A 17,859-nucleotide genomic window follows, 5' to 3' on the forward strand; every position below is an offset into this window, starting at 1 on the left:
GATTTCAACAGATTGCAACCACACAGACACACAAAGTATAAAGTACTATTTGAATACTAGTTTTACCATTAATTCACATAGTACAGCACATTAAGGGATAACTTGTGTTTAGGGGACCTGTCTCTCCAAGATTTATGTAGAACCTGGTTCCCTAGCTGAACTCAGGTATTGGAAGATGTCTCCTTGTCAGGTGCTGGCAAAGCCCACTTTGCATATTCCATGATGGTTCTCTGGACCTGTCCTGGGTTAATTATATGGCTTAAGGTCTGGTGCAATTGTCCTTTTGTGAGGATGTGAGTGGTAAGGAAAGATCTTCCATTTCAAAGCAGCTAAGATCTAAGATTCTACTAGGAGCAGTGAGAATCCCAAGGAATGTTTTAGAGAGTATTTTGGTTCATGATTCATGGGTTTCTTGGCAGAACTTAGCTAATGGTTCCTAAGGATGTGATTCCAGAAGATAGGGTGCCATATCTAGGGAGGTGGGGAATCTGGGTAACATTTGCTGCAAAGGAAAGTACATTATTGCTTTGGAGGGATCTGGGGCATGCAGAAGGAGGGACTATCTCCCTTAAGAGAAATTTACAAACTTCTATTGCCCTCTCAGTGCAGGTAGTGAAGGCCTCCAACCCTCCTGTGAAGTTATCAATGGAGGCATTGAATCCTGATCCAGGCAGCATTTGAGTAAAATCCATGAGTCAATCTTTTCCTGTTTTTTTCCCTCTGTGTTGAGCTGGTTTTATCAATGAAGTCAAGATAGGATGATGGTTTGGGGGATTATTATAGGAATAACATTTCATAGAAGAAGGTCACCTGCTTTCTGATCTTTCTGGGCCTTTCTCTGTAAGGATTTTATGGATCAGTTTCTACAGGGTAACTCCCCCATCATGGGTGGCATCCTAGAGGAGTTTAATGAGCTTTCCATTGATCTGGTCCTGGGATAAGAACCTTACTGTTTTTAATGAAAAATCTAGCATCGTCTTTTCCATACCCTAACCTTTTAGCCTTCACACATTTTTGTTGGCTGTGCTGGGGACAGGTAAAGAGCTTGGAAGGGTCTATCATAAAAGCTAGCATCTATGAGGTCCCTGAGCTCAGTCTTATTTAGTGGCTTTGTCTGGTTCACAATGTACCCTTATTTGTGGTGGCCCACCCAGTGAATGACAGCCACCTGTTGAGGAAGTTGAACTTCATCTGAAAAGGCAGTATTAGGTCTTTCTGATTTATAGGCAAGTTTTTGGCTATTAACTTTCCTCCTTTCTTCCATATATAGTAGCATGGTCACGCAGTACTGGAAACCCTTAGTTAATTGCTTTGATTTCTCCCAATTGAAAGAACAAAATCATCGCTATCAGCTCTGATTTTGGGACTGAACTTTGAAATGGGAGTGTTTCTGAATCTATGGTATCAGTTAAACTCAACAAAACCATCATGTCCCCTGGACTTTTCCCTTTACAAAACTCTGCCATTGGTGTACTACTCAGCATTTGGTTTCTTGAGGGGTTCATTCTAGAAGTGAAACCTCCTGGAATAGGTTTGTTCTACAGTCTCAACACATTGTTTGTAGGGTCTCCTCATTTGTGTCCAGAAACAGTGTGGATGGGTTTAGAATTTGATAGACCTTTCAGGTAATGTTAGGTGTTTCTAATAGAAGACCTTGGTATTTAGTTAATCTGTCAGCTAGTTATGTCCTCTGATCTCTAGAACTGTTTGCACCTTGTGCGGGATTGGTACCTCTATGGGTTGTCCTTGCATTAATTTAGAAGTCCTGTTGACCAGAAAGGCCATGGAAGCTATTGCTCTTAGGAAGCTGGATCTTCCCTGATCCATTAAATCCAACTGTTTTGAAAAGTAGGCCACTGGTCTCTGGAGAGGCCCTAGCCTCTAAATCCGAACTCCCAAGGAAATTCCTAACCTTTCACAGACATGAAGAATGAATGATTTTTCTGTTTGTGAGTCCCAGAGCCCAGAGGTTGGTCCAGCTATATCTTTTGGGTCTCAAAGGCCTGCTGCCATTCTGGGTTCCAGTACAGAGGTTCTTGATCTTCATCCTTTAGCATCTCTAGTAGGGGTCTTCCATGAACCTATATTTGGAATCAAAGGCAACAGAAACCTGGTATTCCCAGAAATCCTTGAAATCTTTTCCTAGTTTTGGGGACTGTTATGGAAATAATTGCTTGTTTCTGTTCAACAGCTATGGCAGGACATAAGACCCAAGGTCAAAATAAAAGTTAGGTGTTAGTTATTGGTAAGGAAATCAGAGCTTTTGGAGGAAGACTGTATCCTTGTTCATCCAAGAAATTCAAGGTTTCTATACTGTAGTCAGAGTCTCACAAAGAGGGGTTGGCAATCAGCAAATCATCTACATTCTACATATTAAAAGAGAGTACAATTTTTTTTTAAAAATTTATTTTATTTATTTGAAAGACGGAGTTACAGAGAGAGGTAGAGACAGAGAGAGAGGTCTTCCATCCGCTGGTTCACCCCCCAGATGGCTGCATTGAACGGCCGGAGCTGTGCCAATCTGAAGCAAGGAGCCAGGAGCTTCTTCTGGATCTCCCACGTGGGTGCAGGGGCCCAAGCATCTGGGCCATCCTCCACCGCTATCCCAGGCCATAGCAGAGAGCTGGATGGGAAGAGGAGCAACCAGGACTAGAACCAGCACCCATATGGGATGCCGGCGCTTCAGGCCAGGGCTTTTAATCTTCTGTGCCACAGCACCAGCCCCAAGAGAGTACAATTTTTATGGTGAACTTTCTTACTTCTCTTGCTAGGCTGTTCCAAAATAGGTGAGGTCTGCCTTTGAAATTCTGAGAGGGCACAGTCCAGGTACATTGTGTGGCTTCCTATGTATCTGGGTTTTTCCACTTGAAGACACAAGTGTATTGGGACTCTGAGTAAAGGGCAACATAAAAAAGGTGTCTTTTAAGTGAGCACAGTATAGTATTTGGCCTCTCCAGGTATTTGAATGAGTGTCTGGGTCCTCGTTGACAACGGGCCATCTTCTACATAGTGGGTTGAGGTGCAGCCTGAGACATTGGTATCCGATATGGATGCCAGTTTATGTCCCAGAAGCTTTACTTCCGATCCAGCTCCCTTGCTAATGAGCCTGGAAAAAACAATGGAGGATGGCTCAAGTGCTTGGGCCTCTGCATTCTTGTGTGAGGTCTGGAAGAACCTCCTGGCTCCTGGCTTCAGCGTGGCCCAGGCCTAGCTTTTGTGGTCATTTGGGGAGTGAACAAGTGGATCTATTTCTCTCTCAGTGTCTCTCTCCCTCTCTGTGTAAATCTGTCTTTCAAATAAATAAATTAAAAAAAAAAACCTCTTCTATTGGTGTGTAATGCAATAAATTCCTTCTAAATACTGCTTATGGTGTATTCTACAAATTTTGACATATTTTTAGAGTTTCAGTTCTAAATCTTTCTAATTTCCCTGTTGACTTATTTTATTCATTGGTTATTTACAAGTATGTTTTTAGTTTTCAAGTTTTTTTTTTTTATTTTGCAGATATCTCCCTGTTTTTGATATCTGATATATTAAAAACTTTTAAAATTTCTTTTATAATCCAGAATATATGGCTTAGCTTTAGCAATATTACAGTTTCAGTTAACAGAATGCATTTTATTGTCCTTGAATAGACTGTCCTATAAATGTTAACTAAGTCAATTTCTTTAATAGTGTTGTTCAAAGTCTTCAATATCTTTATTGATTTTCTATCTACTTCCATTAATTATTGAGAGATGGGAAATGAAATCTCTGGCTCTGAAAATGGGTTTCTATACTTGTACTTCTCCTAGAAGTTTGTCAGTTTTCTTCTCTTTCATTTTTGCTTATTTTCATTTTTTTTTAATTTTTTTTTTTTTTTTTTTTTTTTTTACAGGCAGAGTGGACAGTGAGAGAGAGACAGAGAGAAAGGTCTTCCTTTTGCCATTGGTTCACCCTCCAATGGCCGCCGCGGTAGCATGCTGCGGCCGGCGCACCGCCCTGATCCGATGGCAGGAGCCAGGTGCTTCTCCTGGTCTCCCATGAGGTGCAGGGCCCAAGCACTTGGGCCATCCTCCACTGCACTCCCTGGCCACAGCAGAGAGCTGGCCTGGAAGAGGGGCAACCGGGACAGGATCAGTGCCCCGACCAGGACTAGAACCTGGTGTGCCGGCGCGGCAAGGCGGAGGATTAGCCTAGTGAGCCGCGGCGCCAGCCACTTATTTTCATTTTTAAAATCTGCTTTTAATGCAGCAACTTCATGTGTAACAAAGCTTTGTTTTTAAATGTGTAAATGTATGGGAATATTATGTGCTTCTGATAAATTGATCCTTTTATCATTATAAAACTATCCTTTTTGTCCCTGAAACTATTTTTTTTTTTTTTTTTTTTTTTTTTACAGGCAGAGTGGACAGTGAGAGAGAGAGACAGAGAGAAAGGTCTTCCAGCCGGCGCCGCGGCTCACTAGGCTAATCCTCCGCCTTGCGGCGCCGGCACACCGGGTTCTAGTCCCGGTCGGGGCACCGATCCTGTCCCGGTTGCCCCTCTTCCAGGCCAGCTCTCTGCTGTGGCCAGGGAGTGCAGTGGAGGATGGCCCAAGTACTTGGGTCCTGCACCCCATGGGAGACCAGGAGAAGTACCTGGCTCCTGCCAACGGATCAGCGTGGTGCGCCGGCCGCAGCGCGCTACCGCGGCGGCCATTGGAGGGTGAACCAATGGCAAAAGGAAGACCTTTCTCTCTGTCTCTCTCTCACTGTCCACTCTGCCTGTCAAAAAAAAAAATAAATAAAAAATTAAAAAAAAAAAAAAAAGAAAGGTCTTCCTTTTGCCGTTGGTTCACCCTGCAATGGCTGCCGCGGCTGGCGCACTGCAGCCGGCGCATCGCGCTGATCCGAAGCCAGGAGGCGCATCATGTTGATCCAAAGCCAGGAGCCAGGTGCTTCTCCTGGTCTCCCATGGGGTGCAGGGCCCAAGCACTTGGGCCATCCTCCACTGCACTCCCGGGCCATAGCAGAGAGCTGGCCTGGGAGAGGGGCAACTGGGACAGAATCCGGCGCCCCGAACGGGACTAGAACCCAGTGTGCAGGTGCCGCAAGGCGAAGGATTAGCCTATTGAGCCGCGGCGCCAGCCTCCCCTGAAACTATTCTTTACTAGGAGGAATCAACCCTGATAGTACTAATGTCCCTACAGCTTTTTTTTGGTTGACATTAACATGGTACTTTTTTAAAAGATTTATTTAATTTATTTAAAATGCAGAGTGAGAGAGGGTGAGACAGAGAGAAAGAGACCTTCCATCCTCTGGTTCACTTCCCAAATGGCTGCCGCAGCCAGGAGCCAGAAACTCCATCTGGATATCCCACATGGATTGCAGGGACCCCAATTACTTGGACCATCTTCTACTTCTTTCCCAGACACGTTAGCCAGGAGCTGGATCAGAAGCAGAGCGGCCAGGACTCGAACCAGTGCCCTGATATGGGATGCCAACATTACAGGCCATGCCTGTAATATTGGCCCTAAGATGATATTTTTTAATCTATTTATGGCTTTGCATTTAAAGTTGGTTTATTGGAAGTAGGACATTGTTGAGTATCATTTATTTTATCCAATATTACAATCAGCATATTTTAATTGGAGGTGTTGAGATCATCCACTTTGATGAGAATTTTGAAATGTTTAACCTTAAACCTATCATCTTGCTATTTGCTTTCTGTTTGTGCCAATTGTTCTATGTTAACTTTTTAATTTTTCTGGTTAGTTGAATATATTTATTATTCTATGTTGTCTCTATTGTTGGCTTATTAGCTAAAATTCTTTGAATGTTTGTAGGCATTATTTCTTTTATTTTTTTTTTTTCTGTTCTCTAATTGCCTCTCCTTTGGAGGTCTTTATTACAATTATATATATTAGAATACTGGAGACTATTATGCAGATTACAAATGGCCTCCTATTTTTTCTATCTTTTAAGATCCTTCTGTATTTTTAATTTTAGATAGTTTCTATTTCTAGTTTTCTCATTCATCAATATTCCCTTCTGCAGTATCTTCTTGTAGTTAATTCCATTCAATGTGTTTTTCACTTCAGCCATTATTAGATTCATACATGTTCAATCTTTCTTCTAACCTATTGAACACATGGAATATAGTTACAACATTTGAAATGCATGCTTTAATATCCTTCTCAACTAATTCTGTCTTCTGCTTAATTTCTGTTTGGATTTCCATTAATTAACTTTTCCTTTCATTATGAATCATTATTTCCTTGGTTGTGTACATATCTGTAATTTTTTTACTTATATAGATTAGTTGTTAATATTGTTTTCTTGTTAACACATAAACATAACTCAACAATACAGATTTGCATTTTGTAAACAGTACTTAGCTTCTGAAAACCTTGCAAAACAAGTTATATATAACTAACACTCTTTCTTCCCTCTTTCATCTCAGATGGGGCTAATAGCTAGTAACTAAGGAAACATGAGTTCCAGTATGTGCTAACTAGTTTCACTTTCTTGCTGTCAACTTTTGGTGAAGATATATAAATTAACTCCATTTGTATATATTTTGTTGGATGTCCACACTGGAGTGGCACATACCTGGTAATTTAAAAAATATTTATTTATTTATATGAAAGGCAGAGTGACAGAGAAAGGGGGAGAGATGGAGAGAGATATCTTTCTCTGATGGTTCACTCCTCAAATGCCCACAACAGCTGGCACCAGGCCAGGTTGGAGCCAGGAGCTAGGAACTCCATCTAGGTATCCCATGTGTGTGGCAGGAACTCAAATACTTGAGTCAACATTTGTTAGCAGGAAGCTGAGTCAGGAGCACAGAGTAGCCAGAACTTGAACCAGGCACTTGGTTATGGGATGCAAGTGCCCAGGTGTCAGCTTAACCCACAGATCCCACCTCATACAGTAATTTTTGGCTCTATGTCAGACATAATTTTGATGTGGATTGATAGGTAGTTAGAGGGAAGATCTCTGGGTAACCCAAATGGTCACACAACTGCTGTTGGACAGCCTTGGTGCAGCCCACTATGGGGTGGCTCTCATGGCATAACCTGCTCTCAGATGGCTCTGGTGGCTAACACCCAGTGCACTTGTGGCTGACTCCTGTGTAGTAGCTTGGCCCTGCTCACATAACAACCCCTTTTCCGTGCACCATTCAAACTCCCTTCTCTTTCTGTGCACCACCAAAACTTCACTTTCTGTATACCACGACACCCTGCCATCTTCTGTTTATTAGCAAGAACAAGTTTCTCCATGCTGTGAAGTTAGAATCAGCACCAGCTGGAAATATTCAATATGGCTGTGTCTCCTTTAGGTCATTATAACGTCATTCTAATAAAATTACCATGGCAGGCACTCCCATTCCCATCACGCGTCTGACACCAGGACACTTCTGTTATTTTCAATAAAGGGCAGGGAAATAGGTGGTACTTAAGCCATGTCCATCAAACTCTGCACCCTTTGAGTATTCAACTGAGTGCTGCTCCCTACATCAACCCTTGTGCCACCCAGTAGTATAAAGGCCATCCTGAACCCTTGTTAGGATTTTCTTTGTTTAGGGGCTGGGGGTGTTTGTATTGATTTTTTAATTAGAGTCTATTTGTGTTTTGGCTGTTCATTTTTTCTTTCTCTTGAGCTGGCCTAATTTGAGTGTGCACTTTTTCTTTGTTTCAAATAAACCCCGCTTTCCTGTATACCTTTGTGTCTCCACTTCCAACTCTTCCACGTGTTGGGGGAAAGAACCTGAAATAAGCCAAGCTGGGGGCCCTATTGCCCACAAACAATTTTACCTTCATGGGTAAAGTGGATTATTTCCTTTCCTTATGAATATTCTTGAACTTCGCTCTGGGATATGGTTAAGTTACATGGAAATAATTTGATCCTTCTGGATCAGCTTTTGTTAAGCAATACCAGGCTGGGCTTCCTTCCAGACTAATTGTGCCCCACTTCTGAAGCAAAAGCCTCGTCTACTTAGATTAAAGTATTTTTTGTACTAACTTATTAGACCAGTTTCTTTCATCTTAAATATCCGATTAAGACCCTGGCCTGGGATGGATTGGTACAAGCATTTGGGGAGTGAACCAGCGGAAGGAAGCTTGAATACACACTCTCTCCCCTTCTCTGTATGCCTCCAAAATAAATAAATTCACTTTAAAAGAGAAGGGAATCTTGTCATTTGCAACAATATTGATAAATTTGGAGGATATTATGTTAAACAAAATAAGTCAGGCACAGAAAGACAAATACTCCATGATCTCACTGACAAATGGAGTATAAATAAGTTGAACTCATAGAAATAGAGTAAAATAGTGGTTTTAAGAGGCTAGGGGAGATACTGGTCAACCTACACAAAATTGTAGTTAGAAACAATAATTTCAAGAGCTCATTGTTGCACAACATGGTGAATACAATAATAAAATATACATTTGAAAATTGCTGAGAGTAGATTTCCAATGTTCTCAAAAATAAGAGATAAGTATGTGAGGTAATATATATGTAAAATAGCTTGATTTATCTATTCTATAATGTATATATTAGTGTAGCAAAACATCACATTACCATAATCATAAAATGTTTACTTGCCAGATAGCTGAATAAATTAATTTTTAAAAATATGGTCAACTTGATGTGTTGATCCCTGGTGGAAAATAGAACTTAGATATAACATAAACTCAGCATTCTTCTGGTGTGTGCTGAATGACTTGAGAAAATGGATCAATATACTTAAAAATTTGGGGCTTCCTCATTGGAGTAAATTAAAGTTGGTTTGAAATGCAATACTTCTGAAGAACATTTGTACTTCATTATCTTAGGACTCATACTTCTTCGCCTTACATTCTAGATAATTTATTTACAAAATTATGCAAAATTTGGGAATCTTAAAAAAGGATTATGATTTTCAGTTGGCAAATCTTGATAGCATTTCTGACCTTTTAAAGTTATTATTCATTGACATGTTATGGTGTTTGATTTTCATATTTAGTTCAAAGGATAAGATAAAGAGGCTGTGTTGAAGATCACTAATGGAATCTGCCTAAGAGACAAATGCAGTGATTGCTCTTTACATATAACTAGAAATCAGGAACAATATAGCATCTAAGGATTCAAGAATTTAAATCAGAAGTGCATAAGGTTTACATCCTGATATACCTGAAATATGTTCCATACTCCTTTGGCTTTCACTATCTCTAATTTTTCTATTAGATGAGAAGTTATTCATTTTGTGGCAATAAAGAAATTTCAATTTGAACTGCCTCATATCTTTTAATCAGAATTCTCCCAAAGCACAAAAGTAAAAGTGTAAAAGTTGCTGTGTTTCATTAGTTTCATTCTTTTGAATGTTGCTACGCTGACAGCTCTGTGTGAAATTATTAGAAGACAAGTTTTCAAATGGCTGTAAAGGAAGATGCATATATGGGGACTCTCTCAAAGGGCATTATTTAAAAAAGAAATTTTCAGCCATCCAGATCTCAGGGTAGCTATGCCCATTCAGGGATAGAGAATCCACCATCTGTATGATTATTTTTACATCTGAACTTTTTTTTATACACCGGAGAGTCTCAAAACTTTCAGGGTCATTTGCCCAGCATGTAGTGGGATGTCCTGTGCAATAGATTCCAATTAACATGGCCATATTCAATGGTGCTGTATCACCAGTGATGTACAACTGCTTTCCCCTTGGCTTTATATGGCACTTCTTTGTTGCAGCAGCAACCAGGTCTATCGCCTCTTTGATAAAAATTTCAGTTACCCCAGAGAGACGCTTTCAACTTTATTAAGCATTGAAGTCTGCACATTTGTTCTTCTTTGGAAGAGCAGATCAAAAGCAAGCTTTCTAAGGAAGTAATCTGATAAATTAGGATAGTACTTGCAGACTTTGGCAATAATGTTTTTCTGTAATTGAAACCTAAGAACTTGTGTCAACTGGCTGGACTATTCTGAACTTCTTAGCATTTAACAAAAGTTTCTATCTTTTATTTTTTAAAAGTAAATAGAATTCCTTGATTCTATTTAACCAGTTCTTTTGCATGCTGTGTCCTTTGGTTGTGGTTAGGAAAACCTCTGTCTAGGTTTAGTGATGGGAACTGACAATCAAGGAAAAAAGCAATTAGATCATCGGATTGTGATATAGAGAAGAGCCAGGGCTTTTCAGTCCCATGTCTATAAAAAGTTGAGCAAGACAATTTTTCTGGGCCAGGGTTTCCTCATCTTTGAAAAGGGAATATTGGTTGTATGACACATAAGACCTCTGCTGAACCCAAAATTCTCTAATTTTAAATCTTGGGCGGAATATGACCAGTCACTAACAACGTCTTATAGTTATGTAAAGCCATTTTACTTTACATCTCCTTCCTGCTTCAATTTCAGGTTTGTTTTGGCAGTGGAATAATACAGTGCATTGTTACCTATGGGTTGGAATGAGATGGAGCCGGAACACCGGTTAAAGCCAGAGTAGTGCTGCTTTCACAAAGGAAATAAGGCAGAGCCCTGTTTCTCCTATGAATCAATTTTGGAAAAGGCATTTTGCAAACTCCTTCACATAAAATTGTCCCTTTTACACACACATAAACACATAGACATTTCTCATATCTTTATTTTTTTTTTGACAGGTAGAGATAGATAGTGAGAGAGAGACAGACAGACAGAAAGGTCTTCCCTCTGTTGGTTCATCCCCCAAATGACCGTCACGGCTGGCGCTGTGCCAGGGTCCAGGTGCTTCCTCCTGGTCTCCTGGTCTCCAATGCGGATGCAGGAGCCCAAGCACCTGGGCCACAGCAGAGAGCTGGACTGGAAGAGAAGCAACTGGGACTAGAACCCAGTGCCCATATGGGATGCCGGCACTGCAGGCGGAGGATTAACCAAGTGAGGCACGGCGCCGGCCCCCTTCTCATATCTTTATCTGACGGTTACTTTTGTTGTTGGCCCTCAGATTACAATAAGCTTTCGTGGGTTTATATTTGACCTTTGAACTCCAATTTGTGGAATCTGGATCCTTAGGAGGGGTAGTCTGATTCAAAATGCACTGTACATATTGTCTGTAGACAGAAAGTAATTCCTCCAGGTGTTTTGTTAATCGATAATTAAAATGAAAACACTATCCTCAGAAGTCCCGAAAATGTTTTAGCATTAAAAAGTTGGAAACAACTTTGTAGAATAATTCTTTCTAAATTTTAAATTGTGATGATTGGGGATCAAATTGGGGCCATGTTCTTCAGGTCTTAATGAGGATAAATACCACAAAACAGAAGTAATATTATTATAAACTTTTTTTTGGGAGGTAGGGATTTGGAAGTTCAGTTACTAACCTTAGACCCTCAGTAATTTAATTCTGATATTTGGTAATTTATTTATTCTCTCTATCCCTGTTTTCATATTTTTATATTATAACAACCTCTGTAAATGTTAATTTTTTAATAGTTATTTTAAAAGATGTTTATTTCTATCTACTTGAAAGGCAGAGTAATACACATTCACACTCACATACACACACACACACAGATTGAGATTGAAAAAGAGAGAGAGAGAGAGAGAAATCTTCCATCCACTGGCTCACTCTCCCAAAGCGACAGTTGGAGGTGGCCCAAGTCAAAGCCAGGAACTCCATTCAGATCTCCTCTGTAGGTGGTAGGGACTCAAGAACTCGAATCATCATTTTCTGCCTCCCTGGACACATTAGCAGGAGGCTGGATCAGAAGCAGAGTAGCAGGGACTTGAATCAGAACTCCAAAATGGGATGTGGTCTTCCCAAAGAGGAGATTCAACTTGCTGTGCAACAATGCCTGCCCCATTACTAGTTTGTTAGTGGTTAGTTGCAGTGTGGTATCCAAAATCATATAAATTAACTTTGTGTTCTCAGTTGTGTTGAAACCATTGATCTATCTCAAACTTTGAATCTTTTACTCAGGAATGATTTGATAACATCATCCATTGATTATTGGGAAAATATTGATTCACAGGATTATTCAGATCTTCTGAATATTGATCTATTTCATTATATAATATTAAAATATTATTTTGTTAAAAAATCAACCACCAATCTAACTAGAAAAGTATGCAAGTGTTAAAAACTGTGAAGCTCACAGTGGCAGATTCAAGTTTTCAAAAATTTTAATTTTCTCTTTAAGACTCAAGTTTTATCTCAAGCAATAAATACTATTTGTTGTTTTCCTTGAAATGCCAGGCTTGGGGCCCACTTTGTGGCACAGCAGGTTAAGCTACAGCCTGAGACACTGGCTCTCACATGAGCACTGTTTGGAGTCCTGGCTGCTCTACTTCTGATCTAGCTCCATGCTAATGCACTTGGGAAAGCAGCAGAAAATGGGCCAAGTACTTGAGACCCTGCCATCCATATGGGAGACCTGAATGAAGCTCCTCGCTTCTGGTTAAAGCCTGGCCCAACCTCAGCCATTGCAGTCATTTGGGGAGTGAACCAGTGGATGAATGGACTGATCTCTCTCTCTTGCTCTCTCTCTTTTTCTGTCTTTAAAATAAAAAAAATGTATGTAAAAATTTAAGAACTTTTAATTAAAAAAAAAAAGAAATGACTGACATACTTTGTTCATTAAAAGAAAAAAAGGGTCTGACAAATACCCAATATGAAAAAATTCTTCATTTTTTTCATGTTAAAATTATGTTCCATGAAAACCAGTTGCCCTATTTAAAAAAAATTATTTATTTATTTGAAAGGCAGAGTTAGAGAGAGGGAGAGCTGGGGTGGGGTGGAGAATCTTCCATCCACTGGTTCATTTCCCAAATGGCTGCAACAGGCAGAGCTGGGCTGATCTGAAGTCAGGAACCAGAAGCTTCTTCCAGGTCCCTGATGTGAGTGCAGGGGCCCAAGTATTTGGCCATCTTTCACTGCTTTCTCAGGCACATTAGCAGGGAGCTGGATCAGAACTCAGCTAGGACTCAAACCAGTGCCCATATGGGACGTGAGTGTTTCAGGATTCTGTTTAAAAATGGTCTAGCTTCTTACTTTTCCCTTTCCCATGAAGTTGCTTCATTACAAGTAAGAAAATAGGGCTGGTGTTTCGCTTAGTGGTTAAGATCCTTGCATTCCATATCAGAGTGCTTCAGCTTAATTTCCAGCTTCTGGCTTCTAATTCCAGCTTCCTGCCAATGAGGAACCTGGGAGGCACCAGGTGATGACTCAAGAAGTTGTGTCCCTGCCACCCACATGGGAGACCTTAATAGAGTCCTAGCTCTTGGCGCCAGCTCTGGCACCAGCCAAACCCTGGCTGTCATGGGCATTTGGGGCAGCAAATGGGAGCTCTCTCTGATCCGTCTCTGATTCTCTAATAAATGTCTTAAAAATTAAAAATTATGGAAGTAAGGAATTACTGACACTAAGGCCCACTCCTCAGAAGCAGAGACCCACTTAATGCTTTAATGCTGAGATTGTCTTATCTTGCTAACTGAAACAGAATTTATTAGTAGTGGGGACTTGAACTAACTTAGTAGGTACTTGGTCAGCAGCACATAGCTGCTTTCTTCTCACTTGTTATTTACCTCTTTTTAGAAGGTGGATAGTAACAAATGGACAATTTAAGAAGTTTTTGATGCAGAGGGAAGGCCAGGATTGGGTCTGGTCTGAGGCCAAAGTCCATGTACTTGGTCACTATCTTATGCTAATCTCTATGCTGCTAACCAGCTCTGAAAGTCAGTGATTATGAAAGATAAATATGTTCCAAGAGTGTAGACAAGGCTGCTGGTAGTAGAAACAGACCCCAAGGACAGGCTTGAAAGAATTTAGTACTAACACAGACCCAAAGGATTGGAGTGAAACTGGAAGGATTATAGCAGTTGCAACACACATTGAGTTTCTAACTATATGGGATGCATAGCAGAGTTTAGTTGTCAGAAGAGTCAGTTTTGAATGAAAACAGTTCAAAACTTAGAATTACCATTCACCACTGTGTGATTATGGACAGGTAACTCACTTTATTTTGCTTCAATGCCCTCGCTTTTAATATGAAACAATGAGTGACAATGAAGATCATGTTCCTTATTATGGCTTGAATTAGCAATAGTGTGGTAAGTAGTAGAGCACATGGTTAACATTAGCAAATCTTGGCTATTAACATTACTTGCAGTATGGGCACATGATAATTATGCAGTACAAATAGGCAGTTTTCATTTAATTTAGTGTCCTTGCTTCTTGATACTGGTACAGCACAAGCTTTGTAATTTATATATTTATTCATTTGTTTGCTTTACAATGACCATACACTATGTAACAGTCATTATTCTGGGAGATGAACCTATATTTATATAGGGATTATTTCTATTTCACTGTAGATACTGGGAAGAGAAGTAAGTTCATTTTTTGTAGGCTTTCTCAAATCATGCAGTTCATGGCCAGTACATCACTATTTTTCTCTATTTTTTTTTTTTAATTACAGCCAGTCTACTAATAATTACATCTTGATCTTTAGGCCAACATTTAAAAATCAAACATACAAGATAGGATGTTCTTGTCTATTTTCTTGAAGATAGGAAAGTGAGTGTCTCCTATTTTCTGGTGTTTTCAGAAATTTAAAAAAAATTTTTTAAATTTTTTTAGAATTTTAAAAAATTCAAGTAAAAAAATTGTTTTGTGGGGCTGGCACTGTGATATAGCAGGTAAAGCCACCACATGCAGCTCCACCATCCCATATGGGCACCAGTTCGAGTCCTGGTTGCTTCTCTTCTGATCTAGCTTCCTGCTAATGTGCCTGTGAAAGCATTGGAGGACGGCCCCTGTACCCACGTAGGAGACCAGAAGGAAGCACCTGACACTTGGCTTCTGCCTGGCCCAGCCCCTACTGCACCACAGTGCTGGTGCCTCACTATTATTCTCATCACAAATAAATTTCCTGAGAATGTGGAAATGCTGCCTAAGAACTGTAATGCATGAGTGTTATTAATTTCTTCACTGAAAATGAAAATAATATTAAAACACTTAAAGGTAGGAGTGGCGTTGTGATGTAGTGAGTAAAGGCACCACCTGTGATGCCAGAATCCCATATGGGCACAGGCTCAAGTCCCAGCTGCTATACTTCTGATCCACTACCTGCTAATGCGCATGAGAAAAGCTTAAGTGCTTGGGCCCTTGCTGCCAAGTAAGAGACCTGGGTGAAGCTCCTGGCTCCTGGCTTTGGTCTGGCTCAGCTCTAGGTGTTGTGGCCATTTGGAGAGTGAACCAGCAGATGTAATATCTGTCTCTGTGCCTCCCTCTCTATAACTCTGATTTTCAAGTTAATAAAATAAATCTTAAAAAATAATTTAAAGATAATCTTTGGTAGGAAAAGCTAATTGTTTTTCTTTAACAGCCCAGGTTTCATTCTTCCTGAAAGTTTAAAGTCTTTCTAATCTTAGCAAATACCAGAACATAGGAAAATCATAGTACAGCTATACCCCGAATTTATCTTTTAGATCTCATGTCTGACAGATTTTAAAATTGAATTATATCTTAAATGTATTAAGAGGAATCCCCATATAAATGTTTCATAAAATGAATCATTTCAGCAAGGGATTCTATTGTTAACCTCTCTAAATTACATCTTGAATGTCTGGGTTTGTGAATTGCATGTTTAGTGGAAGCTATGATAAAAGTGTCTTTTTTAAATTCATCAAGTCAGGATCACATTATGTCATTCTACTGTAAAGAATCTTGATGGAAATAAAATCATAATGTGAGTCATGGGCTGAATTTCATACCAGTGACAGAATTTTTAGTATGCATTTCCTTTGATCAGTTTCCAGAATCATTCAGTGCCATTGGCCAATTCCTCTTTCTTGAAGGTGCTCTTGTTTTGAATTATATGGACATTTGTCTCAACTATTTCTCTCTTATCTCTTTGGCTGTTTCTTCTTTAGAATCTTCATCTCTACCTGTAGCTCCAGGTCTAGATATCAGACTCCTTAGATTCGGTCCTGGGGTTGTTCTGTTTTTGCAGATCCAGATCCTGCTTGCAGTGCTTGATTTCACTACATGAAAGCCTTAAACTGAGTGCTTCTGTGTCCCTAATATATAAAAATTATAATGCAATAGGAACTACTTCATCAGGTTATTTTGAGGATAAGCACAGTTTTAAAAAGATTTATTTATTTATTTGAAAGGCAGAGTTACAGAGAGGCAGAGAGAGAGAGAGAGAGAGAGAGAGAGAGAGAGAGAGAAGAGAAAGTCTTCCATCTGCTGGTTCACTCCCCAAATGGCTGCAACAACTGGAGCTGAGCTGATCTGGAATCAGGAGCCAGAAGCTTCTTCCAGGTCTCCCATGTGGGTGCAGGAGCCCAAGAACTTGGGCCATCTTCCACTGCTTTCCCAGGCCATGGCAGAGAGCTGGATTGGAAGTGGAGCAGCTGGGACTCGAACTGGCACCCATTTGGGATGCCAGCACTGTAAGCGGTGGCTTTACCTGCTACACCACAGCAATGGCCCCAAGTAAAGTCTTTGGGCACCTGCACCCATGTGGAAGACCCAGAAGAAGCTCCCGGCTCCTGCCTCTGCCTCTCAAATAAATAAATCTTTAAAATACATATGTAAAAATGTTAAAAATTTAAAAACATGATTATCTCTTTTCTGGTTGAACAGGGGCATGGAGATACCATGTACTAGTGTAAATTATTTTAAAGGTTTATTTTATTCATTTGAAAGGCAGGATTAGAAAGAAAAAGAGAGAGGTCTTCCATCCACTGGGTCACTTCCCAAATGGCTGTAATTCAGAAACACAGACATTCAAGATATAGGCCATCTTCTGCTGCTTACCCAACTTTTTAATATATATAAAAAAGACAACAACTGGTTTCAACAACTATCATTCTCGCTCTTCTTTCATGTATTTATTTTAAAAGTGTAGAATTGATATTTTATTGCCACTTACAATGACAGTATGACACCTGGGTATATAGTTTCCATATTTTCTACTTTTTGTAAATAAAAAAATTACAAGTCTTAAACAGCTGAAGGCTGGTTGTGTTTTCGGAAAACATGATTAGAGTAGTTCATTAATGGTGGTTTCAAACTTTTCCTTATTAGCTCCAGAAAATTCACCCATCTTTGGCCCCTTTTTAATAACTGGAAGGTTGGCATGCATTTGACTTCACATTCTGCTGCAATATTCTGGCAGTCATCCACATCTACTTTAAGGAACAACATGTTGGAATACTTTTTAGAGAGGGAATGAAAGAAAGGCTTGATCATTTGGCAGGGTCAACATGATGTGGCTGAGAAGTCAGCCACGACAAGTTTATCTCCTGCAGTGTCCAAGGCTTCCTGAAAAGCAGACTTGCTATCAGTCTGCTTCGCCATTTTGTCTGTTGGGGGTCTGACGAGCAACTGTAAGAACAGATGGAAAGGGATCCAAAGAGCTGGACCAAGCCAACCATCTTCTTTCATTTATACTACCACCCACTCCATCACATCTCAGATTAGATTATTTGGAAGTGAACCTGAATCCTAAACACCATACTATCTATTTTCTTTCTATATCTAAAACTGCAAAGACTCTTTCTAACAAATTTTTCAATATATCATGAAATGTCTCATAACTCTTTTCTTTTTTTAACCTTTAGTTTAAATCAGAATCCATATAAAGTCCATAAGTAGCAGTTGTTGACATATATCTTAGGTTTCGTTTAATCCTTATTTCCTCTGCTTTCCTGAAATATAGTTGTTAAAGAAATAATGATTTTCCTTTCAGTATCTCTTTGCTCTCAGAATTTCCTGAAAAATTGGTTAGATGTAAAGGCTTGGCTTGGTTTTTTGCAGGTCTGCTTTTTGATAAGGTATTTGGCTAGAAGTATTGGGCACTTTCATCAGGAGCCTGGTTCTATCTCTTTGTCATGTTCTTAATAGCTGTTGATGTCATTTTTTGAGTACATTCATTTT

At 39.8% G+C, this 17,859-nt stretch overlaps 1 pseudogene; it reads right to left on the reverse strand.

Annotated features, from left to right (window-relative positions):
* Positions 1-16,963: 16,963 nt before the first annotated feature.
* LOC133748771 (thioredoxin-like) lies at positions 16,964-17,280 on the reverse strand (annotated as a pseudogene).
* Positions 17,281-17,859: the final 579 nt, after the last annotated feature.

This window comes from Lepus europaeus, chromosome 2 (assembly GCF_033115175.1).
Source record: "Lepus europaeus isolate LE1 chromosome 2, mLepTim1.pri, whole genome shotgun sequence".
Taxonomy (NCBI): Eukaryota; Metazoa; Chordata; class Mammalia; order Lagomorpha; family Leporidae; genus Lepus; species Lepus europaeus.